The sequence below is a fragment of the Geotrypetes seraphini genome, chromosome 7 (assembly GCF_902459505.1).
Source record: "Geotrypetes seraphini chromosome 7, aGeoSer1.1, whole genome shotgun sequence".
Taxonomy (NCBI): Eukaryota; Metazoa; Chordata; class Amphibia; order Gymnophiona; family Dermophiidae; genus Geotrypetes; species Geotrypetes seraphini.
The window spans coordinates 25,838,217-25,859,222 of NC_047090.1; the positions used below are offsets into that span (position 1 = coordinate 25,838,217).

General features: G+C 44.4%; 1 long non-coding RNA gene across 1 annotated transcript in view; it reads left to right on the forward strand.

Annotated features, from left to right (window-relative positions):
• The first annotated feature begins 1,099 nt into the window (after nt 1–1,099).
• Nucleotides 1,100–21,006, forward strand: part of LOC117364316 — a 548,356-nt gene continuing 528,449 nt past the window's right edge. The window contains exon 1 of the long non-coding RNA XR_004540210.1: nt 1,100–1,313. This is a non-coding gene — a long non-coding RNA (uncharacterized LOC117364316). The remainder of the gene's footprint in view (nt 1,314–21,006) is intronic.

Genomic DNA, 21,006 nt, shown 5'->3' on the forward strand with positions numbered 1-21,006 from the left:
GCTGCTCTTTGTGACCCTGGGCAAGTCACTTAATCCCCCCTATTGCCCCAGATACATTAGGTAGATTGGGAGCCCGCCGGGACAGCCAGGGGAAAAATGCTTGAGTACCTGAATAAATTAATGTAAACTGTTCTGATCTCCCTTGGGAGAATGGTATAGAAAATTGAATATATAAATAGGACCTTTCCCAGTGCATCTCAGAATGGAAGGGGAAGGCCCGCCATTTTGGAATGGCAGACCAGCCGGCTGGTGGGTGGGAGCATCCCTCCAGCCAGACATTCAACTGAAAGGTACCGGGGAGGGGAGGGGGGTAGAATTAGGGGTAGTGGGGGGGGGGACCTGAGGCTTGGGGGTTGTCGGGGGTTTTGGTTTTGGGGGGTTTTAGTTTGGGGGTGGTGCAGGAGGGAGTGGGCATTCCTCCTGCCTGGCTTACTTCACAGGGGACAGCAGCTTTTTTTTTTTTTGGGGGGGGGAGTCCGTGGAAGGAGGGAGTGAGCATCCCTCCTGCCAGGTTTACTTTGGGGGAGGGGAGATTCTGGGACAGGAGGGAGAGGGCATCCCTCCAGCCCAGCTTACTTCACGAGTGGGAGTTCAGGGGTTCTGGTGGGTGGAAGTAGGCATCAAGTTTCAAGTTTTTTCTTTATTTTTGACATACCATTTATCATACAGGTAGCTAAACGGTTAATAAAATGAGATTTAAAAAAATAAAAAGTCAAATATAAAAGATATATCATATCTAAAGCTAAAAGTACGGGAGCATTTATGCACTGATATACATGAAACAAGGGGAAAATAAGGGAAGGGAGGTTTGTAAATTGTGACAAACCAAGCACCCGTGCTGGATTTGCACCTAGAACTGCCAAGAAGATCCGGTGCAGAAGAGCTGACCAGATCAGCTCTAGTGAGCAACTTGAGTCTGACCTCCCTTGTCCTTGTTGTAAGAACAGTGGTAAGCTGGATCAGGGTGGTTATGAGCAGGCAGAAATCCAGCATGTGCACCCATGTACAACAGCTAGGGTAGCAAAAGCCCATCCCCCCTCTACAGGCTGAAGGGGAGTGGCTTTGGTCCGATGAATGAAGCAAGAAGGGGAGTGGAGAGTGACCTGGCAGAGACACTTCAGCAGGATGAAGCAAGGCAGGAGCTTTGGAGGGAGCAGGCAGATTCTGAGATGGTAGATTGGCCCAAGTAGGAGGTAGAAGAAAGTTGCCCTACTTCCAACTTTCATGCTTCAGAGGATTTTATGGAGATGTAGATCCAGGAAGCCCGCCCAACTTCAGAGGACCAAGCAGAGTTCGTGGAACTTAACTGAAAGGTGAGAAGCTGTGAGGCAGCTGGTGGTTTCTTTTCTTTCAAAGTATGCTTTGTATTTTGAGTTCCTTGTTTTTTTGAGCTGGATATTATTGCTGGCCAAGATGTGGGTACTTACCTGATTTTTACAATCTGCTGAGTGTTTACTTTGGGCAAAAAGGCTTTGAGACAGAGTGACTGTTTGTATGCTGAAACTCACTGTGTTTGCCGTGGTGGAGAAGCAATCACAGAATCTGGTTTCAGCTGAGCTGCCTACTAATGTGTACTGCTAGCCTCAAGAAAAGCTTACCTTGTGTTTTTGTGCCTGAGAGAAAATATTTAAAACTGTCTGCTGCTGGGAATGATACCATTCTTATATGCACTGTGTTGTGAAAAAAACCTTGTTCCTGCTTAGAAATAATGTCACAGAGAAGGAAGTTTTTGTTTCCAGAAAGCCAGTGTGTTTTGAAGTCTGAGCCAGAGTGGATGGTCTCAGGCAAGACAAAAAAGCATGTGTTTTTTTTTTTTTTTTTTTTTTTCAAACTACATTTGGGTTATAACTCCCTGCAATCAAGACTGAGGTCTATGCTTTCATGCAGGGAGTTGATTGCTGAGAAACCACTATTGTAGTGCTGGACTAAAGCTGGATTGGGAAGCTTATAATAGTATCTGTACTGTTTGCCAGAGGCATATGTCTTTCTTTTGGACTTTATTTTGAAAACTATTTTCTTTTGTGAAAAGCTGAATGAGTTTTGCCTTATACTATATACCCTTTTGACCACTGAGGTCAGAATAAAGACCTTTCTTGACTTTGAGAGATTCTGCTTGAGCAGGGGTGTCAAAGTCCCTCCTCGAGGGCCGCAATCTGGTTGGGTTTACAGGATTTCCCCAATGAATATGCATGAGATCTATTTGCATGCATTGCTTTCATTGTATGCTAATAGATCTCATGCATATTCATTGGGGAAATCCTGAAAATCCGACTGTATTGCGGCCCTTGAGGATGGGCTTTGACACCCCTGTGCTTGAGTGTTGTATTTGGATGGTTGATGCCAATTCTTACCTTTGCTTCCAGGCCTAAGCGGTTACATAGGGCCACGTAGAAGACTGGAAGATACCCCTGGTGGTAGGGGACACACAAGATTAGAGTGTCTCCTACCACCAGGGGTATCTTCCGGTCATCTACGTGGCCCTAGGTAACCGCCTAGGCCTGGAAGCAAAGGTAAGAAAAATAAAGGAAGATACACCAGGGTAGGACTTGTTTCAAAAGACGCGTTTTGATTTTCCAAAGTATTTCTGAGAGAGAAAGTGATTTGTCAAAGTGTTCCCATATGGCTCCAAAAAAAAGGGGACGTATTGAGACATCCGTGTTTTACTTCCATTGAAAGCAACCAAAATGTCTCAATCTGTTCTCCTTTCTTCCATTGCTTTCAATGGAAGTAAAACCCGGATGTCTCAATCCGTCCCCTTTTTTCTGGAGCCATACGGTCGCACTAGCAAGAGAGCTGGAATTAAAGAGTATAGGCGTCTGTCTTTAAATAGAAAAGTCTTGAGTTTTATTTTAAATTTTTCTAAGGGGCTTTCGTGTTGGAGGCCCAGAGAGGGAGCGGTGACGGAGAAAATGGCATCCTTCCTGCCGGCCGACTTTGCGGGGGTTCTGGTGTTCCCTGCTGCAGCCGCTCAGCTGATCAAGGCAAGGGGTCAGGTGTGATTCTCTAACCCGATGCCTGTGACATAGGCGCCAGTTAGAGAATTAGGCTGGTTAGGCAGGGCTGGGCGCGATTTTGTATAGGACACCGGTTTGCAATTCTCAGCTGCTTCTTAGATGGCTGCAGAAACCGGCGCCCTGTACAGAATCCGGCCCTTATTTTCTTGTTCATCCTCTACCCAGTTTAGGTTATCTTCTACATCCGTGTCTGAAAGACAATCCAATTACCTTCCCATATGAAGTAACGGGCAACTGAATCTTTGGGAAGGTTGTACCAAAACCAGATAGAAATGGAAGGCTTCATTTGTGATTTTATAAACAGTTGTACAGAATATTGTCTCTCCTTATACTTTAATAAAAATATTTAAATATAAAATCATAAGTGTTTGAGGCTTGTGCAAATGAGGACAGGAACTAGTGACCTGGATTGGCCACTCTGAGGACGGGCTACTGGACTTAGATGGCCCATTGATCTGACCCAGTAAGGCCATTCTTATGTTCTTATGAGGATGGGGTGGGGTTGAGGATGGAGCCTATGGGGATGGGGTGGGGACTGGGACAGTGCCCCTAGGACAGAGCCTTTGGAAACACGGACACAGCCTGCATAGGGTTACCAGATTTTCAGTAACGAAAATGCAGACCCATGGCTCTGCCCCCCAGGCCAACCCAGTTTTGCCCCGCCCAACTCATTTGAATAACATCCCATTCCGTCATCACCAGCCCAGCCCCCCCCCCTGCAACCTGTTCGCTTGCTTGGAGGGCATCTTCGCATGCGCTGGCGTGACGCAGTGATGTTGCATGCGTGCGTGTGACGTCGCCGCGTTGCATGCGCAGATGCTGCCCCGACATCACTGGTAGCTGGAAGCTTTTCAAAATCCGTCCGGACCCCCCCCCCCCAGACATGTCCTCGAAAAAGAGGCGTGCCGGGGAAATCCGGACGTCTGCCAACCCTAAGCCTGCACGGGCGGGACGGAAACAAACTTTGCCCCTATGTAATGTAATGTAATTTATTTCTTATATACCGCTAAACTCCGTTAGGATTCTAAGCGGTTTACAGAAAAATAGACAATAGGGTGCATTAAAATTATAAGTAAAATAGGTACTTAGAAATTCCCTTACTGTCCCGAAGGCTCACAATCTAACTAAAGTACCTGGAAAAATGACAATTAGTAGAGTAATGAAGAAATAAAATAGAGAATAGATGAGAAAAATAAGAAAATAAACATTCTAATAAGACTACAATGATCTAAAGGACTTTGAAAGGTTGAAAAAAGAGGGGAGATAAGAATAGATGCAGAGGGAGAATCGTTGAAGCAATAGAATTCTGGGGAAATTTAAATGAAATTTGAATGATAAAATAAAACAAAATAAGTGGTAAAACAATAAGTGTGATTAAAAAATATATCATAAACTAAAAAGAAGTAAAAATAAAAACAAAACAGTCAAAACTGAACGGGACCCCGAGCCAACCGTTGGTCTGATGGCCGGACTGCAGCCCTCCTCCGTCGGCTCTCCCCTGCTGGAATGGGGGAGGAGCGAAGACAGTGTCGGGTGCCCTACTCTATATATTCTAGCTGCAGTTCGGGGAAAGGGGCTGGGGTTCCTCCCTCCGTTACTGATCCTGCAGGCAAAGAAGCGGCACGTCGCTGTGTAGATACAGAAGAAGAGAACATACAGTCGCAAAAAAAAAAAAAAAAAAAAGTATTAAAACTTTTCTTTAATCCTCGCTATGGACTTTGGGGGGGAAAATTAGTTGCCAAGTAGAAGTCTGAAGCTTTAACAACTGAAGCTATCCGGGTCAAGGAAAAGAGGATTTCTTCCCTAGTCTATAAAAATCCATGACAGGGTGGACAGCTGTGTCTCAAAAGTGACGCTCTTAGCAATTATTTATCCCTAGAAAAATAGACACAGTGAAAAATGATTGCAGATAAAGACCATATGGCATTGCCAGTCTGTCCGTCCATACCAAATGCTCAACCCTCCCTTCCTTTCTCTCATTCTCGGTGCTTATCCCTTGCTTTTTGATAGAAGCAGAGAAACCTGCTAGAAGGGAAATTTTCAAAGCCATTTACTCAGGTATATAGCGACTTGTCCAGATTAACTGGCTTTTTTTGATGGAAGCTCATCTGCCCAGCTATTTGTGGGCTTCTGTACCATGTTTATTTCAAGTTGGATGACAGTAGTTTCCAACGATCAGCAGCGGAAGCCTAAGTCAAATGGCTCTTGCAGGTTTTACTTTCATCTACTTGCAAAATATTGCATGAAAAATTATTGAGGGGGGGGGCCTGATTCTATTAATGGCACCTACATCGTTCAGTTTTCGGAGCTCGGGAGTTTTTCAGTGTTGGTGGGGGGACTCCCCCCCAATGGAAGCGCAAGGACTTGTACATGTAGTGGGAATTCCCCCCCCCCCCCCACACCCCACTCACAGTGCTAATGTTACGGGTTTACAGCGATGGGACCAGAGGTGTGCATACGCTCTGCGCGCAATTGTCAGAATGTCTTTGTCGGAGCGCTTTTGTCCTGTGCTCAATTGACGGGTCGCCAATAATGGTCACTTAACACCTCATAATTGATGTTAATTGAATGTTGGATGCAAAACTCGGTAGGTGTAATTCTATAAACGATTGTAAAACCGCTTAGATAATCTTGATGGGCGGTATGTAAAAACCTAATAAACTTGAAACTTGTACCTTATCTCAAGTGCCCATCTAAAAGTGGGCGCAGTTAGGAGTGGATCCCAGGTGATTTTTTTTTAGTTATGCCCACGATTGTAGAATATGGGCCGATGTGGACCTAACATAGGCACAGATGTTAGCGATGTCTAAGACCACTTAGGCAGTGCTAAGCATGATCCTATACCAGGGGTTGGCAACTCCGGTCCTCGAGGGCCGCAATCCAGTCGGGTTTTCAGGATTTCCCCAATGAATATGCCTGAGATCTATTTGATGCACTTCTTTTAATGGGGAAATCCTGAAAACCTGACTGGATACTGTCCTCGAGGACCGGAGTTGCCCCCTCTCCCCCCCCCCATCCTATACAGTATGCCTAACATTTATAGACGCATGCTGTGCATTATGCAATTTTGGTTACGGAAAGAATCTCCAAGTTTCTGGCATTGGAGGAACCAGTTGCATTGTTTACTTTTGTTTGAGATTTGGGAGGTTAGGCGTTCATCTAGAACAGGGATCTCAAAGTCCCTCCTTGAGGGCCACAATCCAGTCAAGTTTTCATGATTTCCCCAATGAATATGCATTGAAAGCAGTGCATGCACATTCATTGTGGAAATCCTGAAAACACGACTGGATTGCGGCCCTCAAGGAGGGACTTTGAGACCCCTGATCTAGAAGAACTCGTCTTTTTATGGAAGTTTGGGATCCGTATATTCAAAACCTTTCACCTAGAACAAGAAGTTTAATTCTCAATGATTTACGTTGAAGCTAAGGTTGTTTAAATTACATTCCAGTTCTTTATTTTTCTTTATTTTTGTCAGCTTTCATCCGGGGACGGGGGAATTGATTGTGGGATGGAAGGGAGGAAATGGGGGAGAATGGATAGGGGGGATTATGGTTTATTATATAAAATGTTTGAAGGAATGATAGAATTTTATAAATATACTAGTATATTAGCCCGTTACATTAACGGGTGCTAGAATATATGTCTGTCTGTCTTTATTTCTGTCTCTCTCTCTGTCCCGCTTTCTTTGTTTCTGTCTGTCTCTCTCCCTGGCCCCCTTTGTCTGTCTGTCTTTCTGTGTCTCTCCCTGTCCCTATGTCTTTCTTCTTTTTTTTCTGTCTCCCTTCCTCCCGCTGGTGCTAGAATATATGTCTGTCTTTCTTTCTGTTTCTCTCCCTACCCCTGTCTTTTTCTTTCTGTCTCTCTTCCTCCCGCTGTCTTTCTTTCTATCTCTCTCCCTCCCTGGCCCCCTTTGTCTGTCTGTCTTTCTGTCTCTCTGCCTGCCCCTGTCCCTGTGTCTTTCTTCATATCTCCTTCCCTCCTTCCCTGTGCAGCAGCCGCAGCATTCCCTCTCCCTCCATTTCCCTGTGCATCATCATTTTTTCCCTCAGTCTAGCTTCTCCTGCCCCTCCTACACTCACTACTTTAAACTTCAACCCGGTCTATAGGTCAGGGATTTCTCGGGCTGACCGCCACCTGCTGCTGGTGGCTCCGTGCGGCCGCGGCGGCCTGCAGCCACCACCAGCCACCGCGGCCTGCAGTCGCCGGCAGCCGCCACAGCCTGCAGCCGCCAACAGCCACCGCGGCCTGCAGCCACCGACAGCTGCCGCGGTCTGCAGCTGCCGACAGCCACCGCGGCCGACATCTGCCTCAGGGGAAGAGAGAAAGAGAGAGAGATTCACGCGCACGCCTACCTGCGGTGCCCTACAGCGCACAGAAAACAGGAACACGCAGGTGGGAGTGCGCATGCGTGGCTTAGGGTTTTATTATATTAGATGGATGGATTAGAATTTTAACATTTGTGAATTATTTATTATTTGTAAAGAATATCTTTCTGTATAATTTATATGCATTTTTACTCTATTCCTTTAATAAAATGTTTGAACATAGACTCACGCTGAGTGCTGCCCTAGTTGGCGTCGTTTTTGTGTGTGTGTGTGTGGGGGGGGGGGGTTAGGGTCTATGAATAGTTTAACCTATACCTACTTATTGGGAATTATGTTGTTTATTGAGCATTCATGTAAAAACAGTGTCAAAAACAATGCTCTACTAATCTTTAAGGAAACAACAAAGGGGAAAAAAAAAATCCAAACACAATCTGCAGTGAATAGAATGCAAACCAAAACAAAGAAAACTGCAGACAGATGTACAAAGATGCAGGCTAAATTTATTAAACCAAAATAATGAATGCGGGTAATGTTACCACCTTGAACCAAACCAAAGGACCCGACAAGGTCCGTGTTTTGGTAAACACGCCTTCGTCAGGAGTCCCAGGTGGATAAGATATCAAATCAAACCGCAAACAAAAACTTAGCCTCAAAAGAAACACAAAAGCTATCGCACAATCTTTTGGAATACTCTGCCAAGATTGTGCAATAGCTGTTTGTTTCTTTTGAGGTTAAGTTTTTGTTTGTGGTTTGATTTGATACCTTATCCACCTGGAACCTCTGATGAAGGCGTATTTACCGAAACATGGACCGTGTCGGGTCCTTTGGTTTGGTTCAAGGTGGTAACATTAACCGCATTCATTATTTTGGTTTAATAAATTTAGTCTGCATCTTTGTACATCTGTCTACTAATCTTATATACTTTTTGTCTGGGTGTATTTCTGTATTAATAAGTGATGAAATAGGAGGAAATTGGAGGACATCATAATAGGATGAATGGACAACGTTAGGAATGATTTTATTTCACAAAGGTGTTTTGGGACATTGAGCGCGATTCACTGCCAAGGACTTGGCAACGCAGTTTGTGGAACCGAGTAATACCAATGAATAGGCTGGAACAACAGTGTAACATCATCGGAAACCATCAGAATCCTCAGTACATACTTATGAGAGAAGCCTGATGTCTATATTATACAGTTTTAAATTGAATTGCATATGGTACGCGGGCAATTGGGGAACAAGTGAGTGCTGTGATGGTTCTCTTCATACTCGTGGTCTAACTATCTGCGGATATGACCTTGATGTTGGTGTACTGTGCACTTCACCTAATCACTTATTAATATAGAAATACATACAGATGACAATATATACAGTGCTCCCCCCGTGAATTCGCTGTCGGCGGTTCGTGGTCCCGGTCTTCGCGGTGTTTTCTGACCGCAAACCACCGACCAGGAGAGGACAGTTGGAGAGGGCAGCTGGAGCGCCGGCGAGTGAAAGAAATCACTCGCTGTATGCTCCGACCGCCTGTTCCTGCACTAAAGTCGGGCCTCACCAATCGGGAGCTGCTTTGACACGCAGCTCCTGATTGGTAAGGCCCGACTTTCGTACAGGAAGAGGCGGTCGGAGGATACAGCGAGTGATTTCTTTCACTCGCCGGCGCTCCGGCTGCTCTCTCCTGCCTCTCCCACTGCCCTCTCCAGTCTCCCCCACGAAAAACCGTATTCGCGGTTTTTCAAGATTCATGGGGGTTCCTAGAACGGAACCTCTCGACGTCAGAATTGAGGTCGGGCGGCGAGAGAAGCAGGGAGATCAAAGAGCATGGTGCCGGCCTGTTCCCCGATGGCAGCGGTGAGAAGGGAAGGGAAGCAGGTTGGGCACCACTGTTCTAGACGAGCCGCACTCTAGGGAGAACAGTGGAGGGTGGCCAGCTGTGCGGATCGCTCCCCCTTGGTACGCCAATGGAGCAGCAGCGTGTCTGGCCGGCTCGTTCCATTCAAAGCTGCGGGTGGCGGCTCCTTGCGAGATCCACGCCTGCGTCTGAAGCCTCTCTGATGTTGTGATGTCAGAGAGGCTTCCGATGCAGGAGTGGATAGCGCAAGGAGCTGCCAACCCGCGGCTTTGAATGGAACGAACCGGCCAGACACGCTGCTGCTCCAATTACCCCTATTATTAAAGACTACAAAATTAATATTAATGAGCTCTCCAATTACCGTCCGATAGCTAACATACCATTTCTTGCCAAACTTACAGAAAAACTAATATTTAATCAAGTTTCTGATTTCATTGATAAAACAAATGCATTACACCCACATCAAACAGGATTTAGAAAGTTTCATAGCACTGAACACTCCCTAATAGGTTTAACCACTAATATCCAATACTATCTAGATCATCATAAATCTGTTATCCTCTTTTCCTTAGACATTTCAGCTGCCTTCGATACCATCGACCACGAATTGCTCCTAAATAGACTAGAAGATAAAGGAATAACTGGGAAAGTTTTAGATTGGTTTAAATCTTATCTCAACAACCGAACTTCATCCGTCAGATTCAACAATGACTTATACTTCAACATTCGGAATCCCACAAGGATCCATTCTGTCCCCTTTATTATTTAATATTTTTCTATCACCATTGTTAGAAATCTGTCAGGCTATAGGTTTTATTCCATTCTCTTATGCGGATGATATTCAATTGATTCATCCTCTAAATCCAGAAAACGATACAGACATTTCCTCCATAAACCAAAAATTAGAACAAATACATAACTGGTTGAATTTAAACAAATTGGCTCTAAATATTAATAAGACCAAATCTATCCTATTTAACTGGAAAAAAGACATCTCACTTTTAAAACCGTTTCTCCTCAATAATATACCTATCAGCATGGAATCTTCTGTCAAAATTCTTGGGGTATTATTAGATGATAATTTATCCTACCATGAACATGTCTCCTCTATTGTTAAAAATTGTTTTTTCAAATTACGGCAAATAAGATCTATTGCCAAATTTCTTAATCCCTCTTCCTTAAAGATTTTAATCCATTCTTTCATCATAGCAAAAATCGACTATTGTAATGCACTATTTTTAAATATAACTCAAAAAGAAAAAAGGAGACTCCAAATTGTCCAGAATACGGCAATAAAACTTATTTATAACGCTAAAAAATTCGATCACGTATTCCCATTGTTAATAGACGCACATTGGTTACCAATTAATCATAGGATCTTGTATAAACTGATGTTTTTAATTTTTAAGTCCCTAGCATCTAGCGAGCCACAATTTATATCTAAATCGCTGATCCCATATGAAACCCAACGATCTCTGCGTTCATCTGATCAAAACTTACTAACTGTGCCTTCTTTAAAAATCATTGGAACAAGAAGAGCAGATATGTTCACTGTTGCAGGTCCACAATGGTGGAATTCCCTTCCCCAATACATCAGAATAGAACGTGATATTTCAGCTTTTAAAAACTTTCTAAAAATTTACTTGTTTAAGGATGCTTTTAACTTATAAAATTCTTAAATTTTCTTTTCAGTGTTAATTAATATTTATGAAATGTGCCTTGGTAAATTTTTACCCTACCTTTTGTTCTTCCCTTTTTTTTTTTTTTTTTCTTTTCTATTGTAACTTTACCCTCTTTCCTATCTTTCATGTTAGTTATTATTGAAATTTATTGTTATTATGTTATAGTTTCTTTATTATATTATGTACATCGCCTAGAAATTTGAAATAGGCGATTCATCAAAAGTGAAATAAACTTGAAACTTGAGAATGATCCAGTCCAGACTGCGGGCCGCAAATAAAACTTGAAGAGCCACATGTGGCCCGCGGGCCGCGTGTTTGAGACCGCTGCATTAGTGGAATGAGGCATTATGATGTCACAATACCAGCTCTGGTTATCAGAGGCTGAAACTTTTCACACTATTCAATTTGCTATACTGTTCTCCCAAGGGAGCTCAGAGTGGTTTTACATTAATTTATTCAGTATTCAAGCATTTTCCCCTATCTGTCCTGGTGGGCTCATAATCTTATGTAATGTACTTGGAGCAATGGGGGAATTAAGTGACTTGTGCAGGGTCACGGGGAGTAATGTGGGCTTGAACCCACAACCCCAGGGTGCTGAGGCTGTAGCTTTAACCACTGCGCCACTCTAGAAATCAAGATGTAGTAAAAGTGAGCCAAGTATAGGACAATCAAGCCATTGTGACATCACTGATGAGGTTGGTTCTTAGGCATTGGTGGAATGAGGCATTATGATGTCACAATACCAGCTCTGGTTATTAGAGGCTGAAACTTTTCACACTATTCAATTTGCTATACTGTTTTCCCAAGGGAGCTCAGAGTGGTTTTACATTAATTTATTCAGTATTCAAGCATTTTCCCCTGTCTGTCCTGGTGGGCTCATAATCTTATGTAATGTACTTGGAGCAATGGGGGAATTAAGTGACTTGTGCAGGGTCACGGGGAGTAATGTGGGCTTGAACCCACAATTTTAGGGTACTGAGGCTGTAGCTTTAACCACTGCACCACTCTAGAAATCAAAATGTAGTAAAAGTGAGCCAAGTATAGGACAATTAAGCCATTGTGACATCACTGATGAAGTTGGCTCTTATGCATTGGTGGAATGAGGCATTATGATGTCACAATACCAGCTCTGATTATCAGAGGCTGAAACTTTTCACACTATTCAATTTGCTATACTGTTCTCCTGCGCTCAGAATGGTTGTACATGAATTTATTTAGGTATTCAAGCATTTTTCCCTATCTGTCCTGATGGGCTCATAGTCTATGTAATGTACCTGGAGCAAAGAGGGGATTAAGTGACTTGTGCAGGGTCACGGGGAGTAATGTGGGCTTGAACCCACAACTTCAGAGTACTGAGGCTGTAGCTTTAACCACTGCACCACTCTAGAAATCAAAATGTAGTAAAAGTGAGCCCAGTATAGGACAATCAATCCATTGTGACATCACTGATGAGGTTGGCTCTTGGGCATTGGTGGAAAGAGGCATAATGACATCACAATATCAGCTCTATTACCAGAGACCAAAACACTTCACACTAAAAGGGGAAGATATCAACCTGGATTATCATTAAGATGGGTTATTTTACCATTTTATGCAATGAGACCTATTTACTAATAACCGGGGTTCACACTACAATAATCCATATTAGTGATAACTTCCCCCCTCAGTCTGCTGGCTAGATAACCTATCCAGATAACTTGGCGAAGATTGCTGTCCTAAATTATCCTGAAAAATTATAACACTGACTACCTTACCTGGATATTCAGTATTTGTCGCTCTCCGGATTATGGCGCAGAATATCCAGGTATTTTCTGACCAACCCAACTGGCTTAAAAAAAAAAGGACAAATGCTGAAAATATCAGCTGAATATTAACTCAACATATGCTTAATTGAGGCAGTGTGGGCAAGCATTTTTGGCTTCATGCCCTCAGTACAAACTAACGTGGGTGGGAACGTGTCTGGCATGGTTTTCTTATTAACTTCAGATCCTGAAATATCATAGAAGCATCTGCTTATTAGAAAAAGCATAATGAGAGACATATCAACTGTAACAAATCCACTAATGCATTACTCAAATCCAAGTTGGACTTAGCATAAGACCCACATAAAGAGATTTGTTTTTTTTCTGAGATATACGAAGGGTGTTCAATAACTTATCTGCCTCTAAAGGGCAGATTATAATAATTTATCTGCCGCTGAAGGGCATCCGAAAATGCGGGAACATTACGTGAATGTGTGATGTCGTCATGTTGATATACGCACATGCATGAGGCCCTCCAGCTGGGGTCCTGAGCCGCCAGTGGTGGGGGGTGCTGCTGGCAGAGGAGAGACGCCGGCTGACTGCGTACAGGATGTCCCTCTCGCCACAAGAGGCAGTTAGCTGGTGAATCTCCTCCTCGCCGGCGTCTCGTGGCACACTGGGAATCTCGCCGTGGCACATTTAGTTTGCCACGGCACACAGTTTGTGATACACTTAGGTAGATGTTAAAGTAAACCAATTCTAATGTCGTCTGTGCGTTAAAAAAAAAAGGGGTCAATATTCAAAGGGATTAAGTGGACAGGAGAGGTTCCTATCCGCTTAAATCATACTCAGCAGGCTGGCACCCAGTATTCAGGCTGGCAGGGCTGCTGATTAATGACTCTAATCAGCCATGTTGAAAGTGGGCTGGAGGAGAACATTACAGGGGGCAAAGCTGAGGAGGAGCCGGGAGTTAAATGGGAGCTGGCAATAGTCATTGCCAGTGTGGGGTTACCAGATTTTACTTCAGTAAAATCCAGACCCCTAGACCCACCCCTGGTCCTGCCCAGTTCCACCCATCCCCACCCTGTTACGCCCCAGTCCCGCCCCCAATTCCACCCTAGCACCAGTCCCCCCCCCCCCCCCACACTGCCTGCTCTCATCGGGCAGAAGGGCATCCATACATGCGTGGATGCTATGCAATGGTGTTACGTGAGCACGTGGATGCCTTCCTGCCTGACGCGATTTCGAGGAAGCTTTCAAAACCCGGACAAAATGCCGGGTTTTGAAAAGTCATCTGGAGCCCCGGACATGTCCTCGAAAAGGAGGACATGTCTGGGAAAAAAATTGTGATTTATTTTTCAATACAGTTCCATGATAGCGCCATACACTTCACCCACTTTTCCTGCAATGACTTTAACCTCTTTGAAAAGCATTCTTCTGTTTAACATTCACAGCTTCCATGACACATTCATCACTGTTCATGGAGAGATTTCTTCAAAACTCGGAACAGTAAATAATCTGAGGCAGCCAGATCAGGAGTGTAGGGTGGATGGTTCAGCTGCTGAAACCTATATTCTTGGATGGCAGCCTGTGATTGTCGTGACACATGCACTGGCGCAATGTCGTGAAGAAGCAGCACGCTTGCAGTGAGTTTTTTCGTCTTTTCTCCTTGACTGACTCCTGCAAAGGGATCACTGTGTTGGCATAAATCTCCACGGTTATGGTTGCCTTGTGTGGCATGAACTCCAGAAGCAGAAGTCCATCCCTGAAGACAGTTGCTATGAATTTGCCTGCAAATTTTTCTTTCTTGGCGTACGGGATGACTTGTACTTCCACTGCATTGACTCCATTTTGGACTCGGGATCTCTGTGATAGACCTCAGTCTCATCTCCAGTCACCAAATGATGAAAAAAAAATTCACTTGGTTTTCATGGAGCATCTCCAAGTTCTGACAGCACTGGGGCCTCGTGGCCGCCTGACGTAGTATCGGCATTCTTGGAACCCATCTTGCACTAACCTTGGATATGCCCAACTTTTCATGAATTATTTTCAAAACTGTATCTGCCAAGATGCCCATTTCTTCAGCTTTTTGAGAATTTGTCTGACAAAATTAAATCCTCGACTTTCTTGCACATCTCTGTGGAAGTTGCTTCTACAGGCTGTCCAGCGTGAGGGTCATCTTCAATGGACTCCCTACCCCACTTAAACTGCTTACTCCAAAATTTTACTTTGTAGGATGATGGGGCAAACTCGCCATAAACTGCAGTCATGCATTCATGGATCTCTTTTGGCTTTTTCCCTTCTTGTGTGAGAAATTTTATCACTGAACAGTGCTCCAAATCTAACAGTTTCTTACTTAATTTGCATGAGGACTCTCCTGACATCCTGTCTCTTGGAATGTTACTCACACTGAGCTACAACTGTGTTCCAACACACTTGCTATTTATTTTCATATTCGGGTATATAAATTATTGAACACTCCTCGTACCAGGCCCAAACACTTACTAAATAAACTAGTATTTTAGCCCGTTATATTCTAGCACCCGTTAATGTATATCTGTGTCTTTCTTTAATTCTGTCTCTCTCTCCCTCCCGCTGTCTTTTTTTTTTTTTTCTGTCTGTCTCTCTCCCTGGCCCCCTTTGTCTGTCTGTCTTTCAGTGTCTCTCCCTGCCCCTGTGTCTTTTTCTTCTTTTCTTTCTGTCTCCCTTCTGCCCGCTGTCTGTTTTTCTTTCTATCTATCTGTCTCTCTCCCTGCCTCCTATGCAGCAGCATTCCTTCCCCCTCCATTTCCCTGTGCAGCAGCAGCATTTCGATCCCTCCCCCACTTCCCTGTGCAGCAGCCACAGCAGCTGTATTCCCTCCCCCCACAGCACTTCCCTATGCAGCAGCAGCGTTTCCCCTACCCCCTCCTTTTCCCATCCCATGGTCTGGTCGGCTCCCTTAGTCCCTTGCCGCTCCCTCCCTCCCTTCCCTTCAGACAGTCCTGACAAACCTTCCAACTCCAGCAGCTTCTGCAGAACTGTACACACGCTGCTTCGGGGCCTTCTACTGCCCTGATTTACTCTGGCACATCCCTGATGACATCATCAGAGATGCGGCAGAGCAAATCAGGGCAGTAGAAGGCCCCGAAGCAGTGTGTGTAGAGTGCTGCAGACGCTGCTGGGGTCGGCAGGTTTGGAGTCGGGACCACGGGAAGGGAAGGGGGGGCGGCGGCAAGGGACTACGTGAGCCGGTTAGAGGTCGGGAAAGGATGGGAGGGTCAGACAGCGAAGAACTTACTTTTTTAAAGTTTAAAGGCATTGCCGCGGCTCCTCTCGATCCCCGCCAGCATCGGAAGCCTTCTCTGACGCTGGTGCGGCTCGTGAGAGGAGCCGACACTGCGATCTTGTAGAGAGCAGGGAGTCCAGCGCTGGCGGCCAGTCCTGCCGGCGAGTGTAGTTAGGTGCTTTAAGGCTGGGGACTCGCGCATGCGCACTCCTGTGGCCACAGACCTACTGATCACAGATCAGAGATCACGGAAGCACGCAGGTAAGAGTGCGCATGCGCGGCTAGGGTTTTATTATATAGGATTGCAATGTTTTTATTAATTGAAATTGTTCAATAACATGTTGCTTGAAAGCTTTCTACATCCCACTTTAATCAATCTGAGCAAGGGCTTCAGGGCCTTGGAAATATAAGATATCAACCCTCGGATTTCCATTGCCTTGATCTCTCAATGTTAATATTTTGGCAAATGGTGCACTAGGAAGTCAGCTGTTTCAATCACTAGGAGTGGCCTATTGATTAGAGCACGTACCTCAGCACCCTGAGGTGGTGAGTTTGATTCCCACTGCAGCTCCTTGTGATTCTGGGCAATTCGCTTAACTTTTCATTGCCCCAGGTACAAATAAGTACCTGTCCAAAATATGTGAATGGCTTTGGTTGCAAACAAAAACAGGGACAATATGCAAAAACATGTGGCGCAAAAATCTCTTATTATATCTCAATATTACAGTAAAATCTATATATCTCAGTGTTGACCAATTTATGCATTGCATTGCAAAAAAAAAATACTTTTAAATGGAAGGTGGAAAGACCTCGGTTTCATGTATTTCCCAACTCATATAGAGAGGATCTACTCTGTGGGAATTAGCATAGTCATTGGTCAACCACCATAATCAATACATCCAAATCATCAAAATATACAAACTACACATGATTGTGCATTTTAACGGCATTTTGCCAGTTTGGTTTTCTGGTTTTTCCAAGCGGACTAGTTTGGGTGTAATTTTACATATAGGGCTCCTTTTACTAAGGCGCGTGCTAACCCTGCTACGCACCAAGAACTAACACCAGCTCAATGCTGGCGTTGGCATCTAGCGCGCGCTAAGCTCATGCTAAAACCGCTAGCGCAACTTAAGAAAAAGAGCCCATAGTTTTACTTGGGTTGCGAGTGCATGTTTGTCAGCAGAAAACCTGAAGTCATAATGCCACTGTACAGATCCATGGTGAGACCTCATCTCGAGTATTGTGTTCAATTCTGGAGACCACACTACCGGAAAGATGTGTTGAGAATTGAATCGGTTCAGCGAATGGCTACCAGGATGGTCCTGGGGCTCAGGGATCTCACGTATGAAGAAAGACTAAAAAAAACTGCGGATGTACTCGCTGGAGGAGCGAAGAGAGAGGGGGGACATGATTGAGACCTTTAAGTATATCACGGGGCGTATAGAGATGAAAGATGATATCTTCAGTCTTACAGGGCCCTCGATAACCAGAGGACACTCGCTGAAAATCAGGGGAGGGAAATTTCAGGGTGATGCTAGAAAGTACTTCTTCACCGAAAGGGTGGTCGATCATTGGAACGAGCTGCCTCAGCAGGTGATTGAGGCCAACAGCGTGTCAGATTTTAAGAGAAAATGGGATATTCACATGGGATCAATAGGGGAGTAAAAGTCAGGGAGTGGGTCATTGGTATGGGCAGACTCGATGGGCTATAGCCCTTTTCTGCCGTCAATTTCTATGTTTCTATGTTTCTATGTTGGCTGATTATGTTTTTGCATTATAGGGTTTGAATAATGTCTGGAACATAGCTTTGTGATAATTTGTTCCTGATCTCTTGATGAAGCCAGGGCGTAACGGGCCCCGTTGGGATCAGTGCTAAGAGTTTCTGACACAGCTAAGTTCCTTGTTTCATGAGAATTTTGTATATTTTCATGATTTGGATGTATTGATTTATGGTGGAGGTGGTTGACCAATGATTATACTAATTCCCACAGAGTAGAGCCTCTCCATAATGAGTTGGGGAATACATGAAACTGAGGTCTTTCTGCCTTCCATTTAAAAGCATTTTTTTTTTTGCAATGAATTAGTCAACACTGAGAGATATAGATATTAATATTGAGAAATAATAAGAGATTTTTGCTCCAGACATTTTGGTTGCAACCACACAGAAAAAAGCAGTATATCCAGTCCCATGCCTTTTACATGCACATACAAATCCTTCCTGGATAATAGAACCTTCATGTTCCAAGCGAATAGACAAGTCTGGTTGCGAAACTGCATAAATGAACCCAAAATGACTTACAATGCATTCCGAAAAGCAATAAAAACCGCCCTATTCGACAAATTTATTGACTAAAACAGACCACCCTTAAACTAAAACAAACCCCCCGTAAACGCTATTCAATCTCTCAGGAAGCTCCACTTTTTCATGTATTCTTTACCCATGGAACTTAAATTGCTATGTAACTTGTCTATGTAACTTTTCTATTTTAGGCTCCTTATCATTCGCTGACTGTCCAGCCTTCTTTCAATGTGAACCGCCTAGAAGTCGCCTGACTATGGCGGTATAGAAAAATAAAGTTATTATTATTATTACTAGTCATTAAGCCCGTTACATTAACGGGTGTTAGAATATGTCTATCTATCTTTCTTTCTTTCTGTGTCTCTCCCTGCCCCTGTCTCTTTCTTCATCTCTCTCCCTCCCACTGTCTGTCTTTCTTTCTCTCTGTCTCTCTCCCTGGCCCCCTTTGTCTGTCTGTGTTTCTTTCTTTCTGTCTCTCTTCCTGCCTGCTGTTTTTCTGTGTGTCTGTTTTTCATTCTCGTGCGCTGCCTACCTATCTTTCTGTCTCTCTCCATGGCCCCCTTTTGTCTCCCCCCAAAGAAAACCAAGATTGCTCCCTGGCCCCCTTTCCCTTTCCCCCCTCCCCCACTTCCCTGTGCAGCAACAGCAGCATTCCCCCTTCGCTGTACAGCAGCATTCCCCCACACTTCCCTGTACAGCAGCAGCATTCCCCCTTTCCCTCGCGCCTGAAGATTTTAAAAGAGCGCTTGGCGTTGGGGCGTGAGCGGCAAGCTGCCGCTCGCGCCTGAAGAAGCAGCGCTGGGGGCTTGTGAGAGATCGTGAGAGCCGGGTGAGAGCTGCTACCCTCAGCTGTTGTATTTTTTTTGTTTGTTTTTGGAGTTGAAAGCCGCCGCCACAATTAGGGTTCGCCGGCCGCCAGTGCTCAGCCGCACCATGAGAGCCGGGTGAGAGTGGCGACCCCCAGTTGTGTATTTTTTTTTTAGTTGAAAGCCGCCGCTGCAGCTCCTCTCTCGATCCTCTCGGTTCGAGAGAGGAGCCGGTACCATGCACTGAGAGCCGGGGATGAGGAAGGCCGCCGCAGCTGTGTAACTTTTTTTTTTATTTGAAAGCCATATGCACAGCGAGAGGCGGGGCCGCACATGCGCACTCTCATGTCCGCGACGGATCAGGGAACACGACTTTTGAGTGCGCATGCGCGGCCTAGCATTTTATTATATTAGATTATTATTTTGTGTTTTCTTTACTTGTCAGTACGTCCTCTTTAGGGGATCTCGGTAGGTGCTTCCTTGAAACCAGTGGTGTCGGTTTGTGACATATGACTTGGCGTCACATTAAACAGATCAGCCTTTATGGTAGTTGTTCTACGCAGTTTAGCTTACTCTTTCAGCAGTTCATTTCCTTTTCTTTTATTATCTATTTGAAAGGGCAACACATTTCAAAATATTTGGGAGTGACTCAGAGAAAATACAATCTGATTTAAGACTTCTTTCCATTAATTTGTTAGAAATCCCTTCCAGGCAATGAACCTTAGCTTTCATATTTGAAATATATGAATGCTGCCGATAGCTCTGTTCTGACTCTTTTTTATAAATGTCATTTGGCTTTTAAGGTGTATCTTGGGGCAGATCTGGTTAGCTCCTGCAGTTCTAATTCTCCCTCCTCAATATGGTTACATTTGTGCCCCCTGAAGACCTAGGCCCTGTTTTACTAAGGTGCGCTAATTGATTTTAGCGTGCGCTAAACGCTAACATGTGTATGTTAGAATATGGATGCGTTAGCATTTAGCACGTGCTAATTTGATTAGTAAAACAGGGGGTTAGTGTGGGCTAAACGTAGCCTAAATTTCAGATTGGAGGGGGGGGAGAGGGTTCTTTTGTGTCTAATTCAGGAGTTGCCTACACATCACTTCATTCACATGGATTCAGCGTAGAGCTCGGCATATGGCAAATCCCAAGTCTTGCTTTTTGGAACTTTCTGGAATTTTATTTTTTTCCGAATATTTTTGAGCCGCAGTTGGTCGAATCCGCAGAAGCAGAACCTGTGGATATGGAGGGCCTACTCTACTTTTTTTTTATAATAAAGCACTAATGTGGCTGGTACTACCATCAACTCATTAAACTTATACCAAAACAAAATTTCATTTTCAAGTTCACTTATCTTCCTTTTCTACGATGAGTATTGTACCCGGACTTCCTTTCAACTCGACAGATTCTCAATCCTCAACAATCTGTTTTTTGCCACCAGCACTCCACAGAGACTGCCCCCACTAAGGTCTGCAGTGACTTGTTCATGGCTAGATCTAAGGGCCTTTACTCTATCCTTATCTTTCTTGACCTGTTTGCTGCCTTTGATACTGTAAATCACAGCTTACGCCTTGATATGCTGTCCTCGTTTGAATTCAAGACTGAGCTGCTCCTCTTTCTTCCTAAACTCTCTGCTCCTCCTCCTCCTTTCTCCATCTCTGTAAATAATACTGTCATTGTTCCAGTCTCCTCTGCTCGCAACCTTGGAGTGGTCTTCAATTCTGACCTTTCATTTTCTACGTTTATCCAACAAGCTGCTAAGACCTGTCGCTTCTATCACCAAAATTCACCTCTTTCTGCGCACACTACCTGGACCCTTGTCCAAGCTCTCATAACCTCACGCTTAGATTACTGCAATCTACTTCTAACTGGTATCCCTCAGTGTTGCCTCTCCCCCTTGCAATCTGTGCAAAACTCTGCTACTTGACTCATCTTCTACCAACCTCACTACGGTCATGCTTCTTCACAGGCTCCCTCTCTACCATCGCATACAGTTCAAGATCTTATTGCTGTGTTCATTCTGC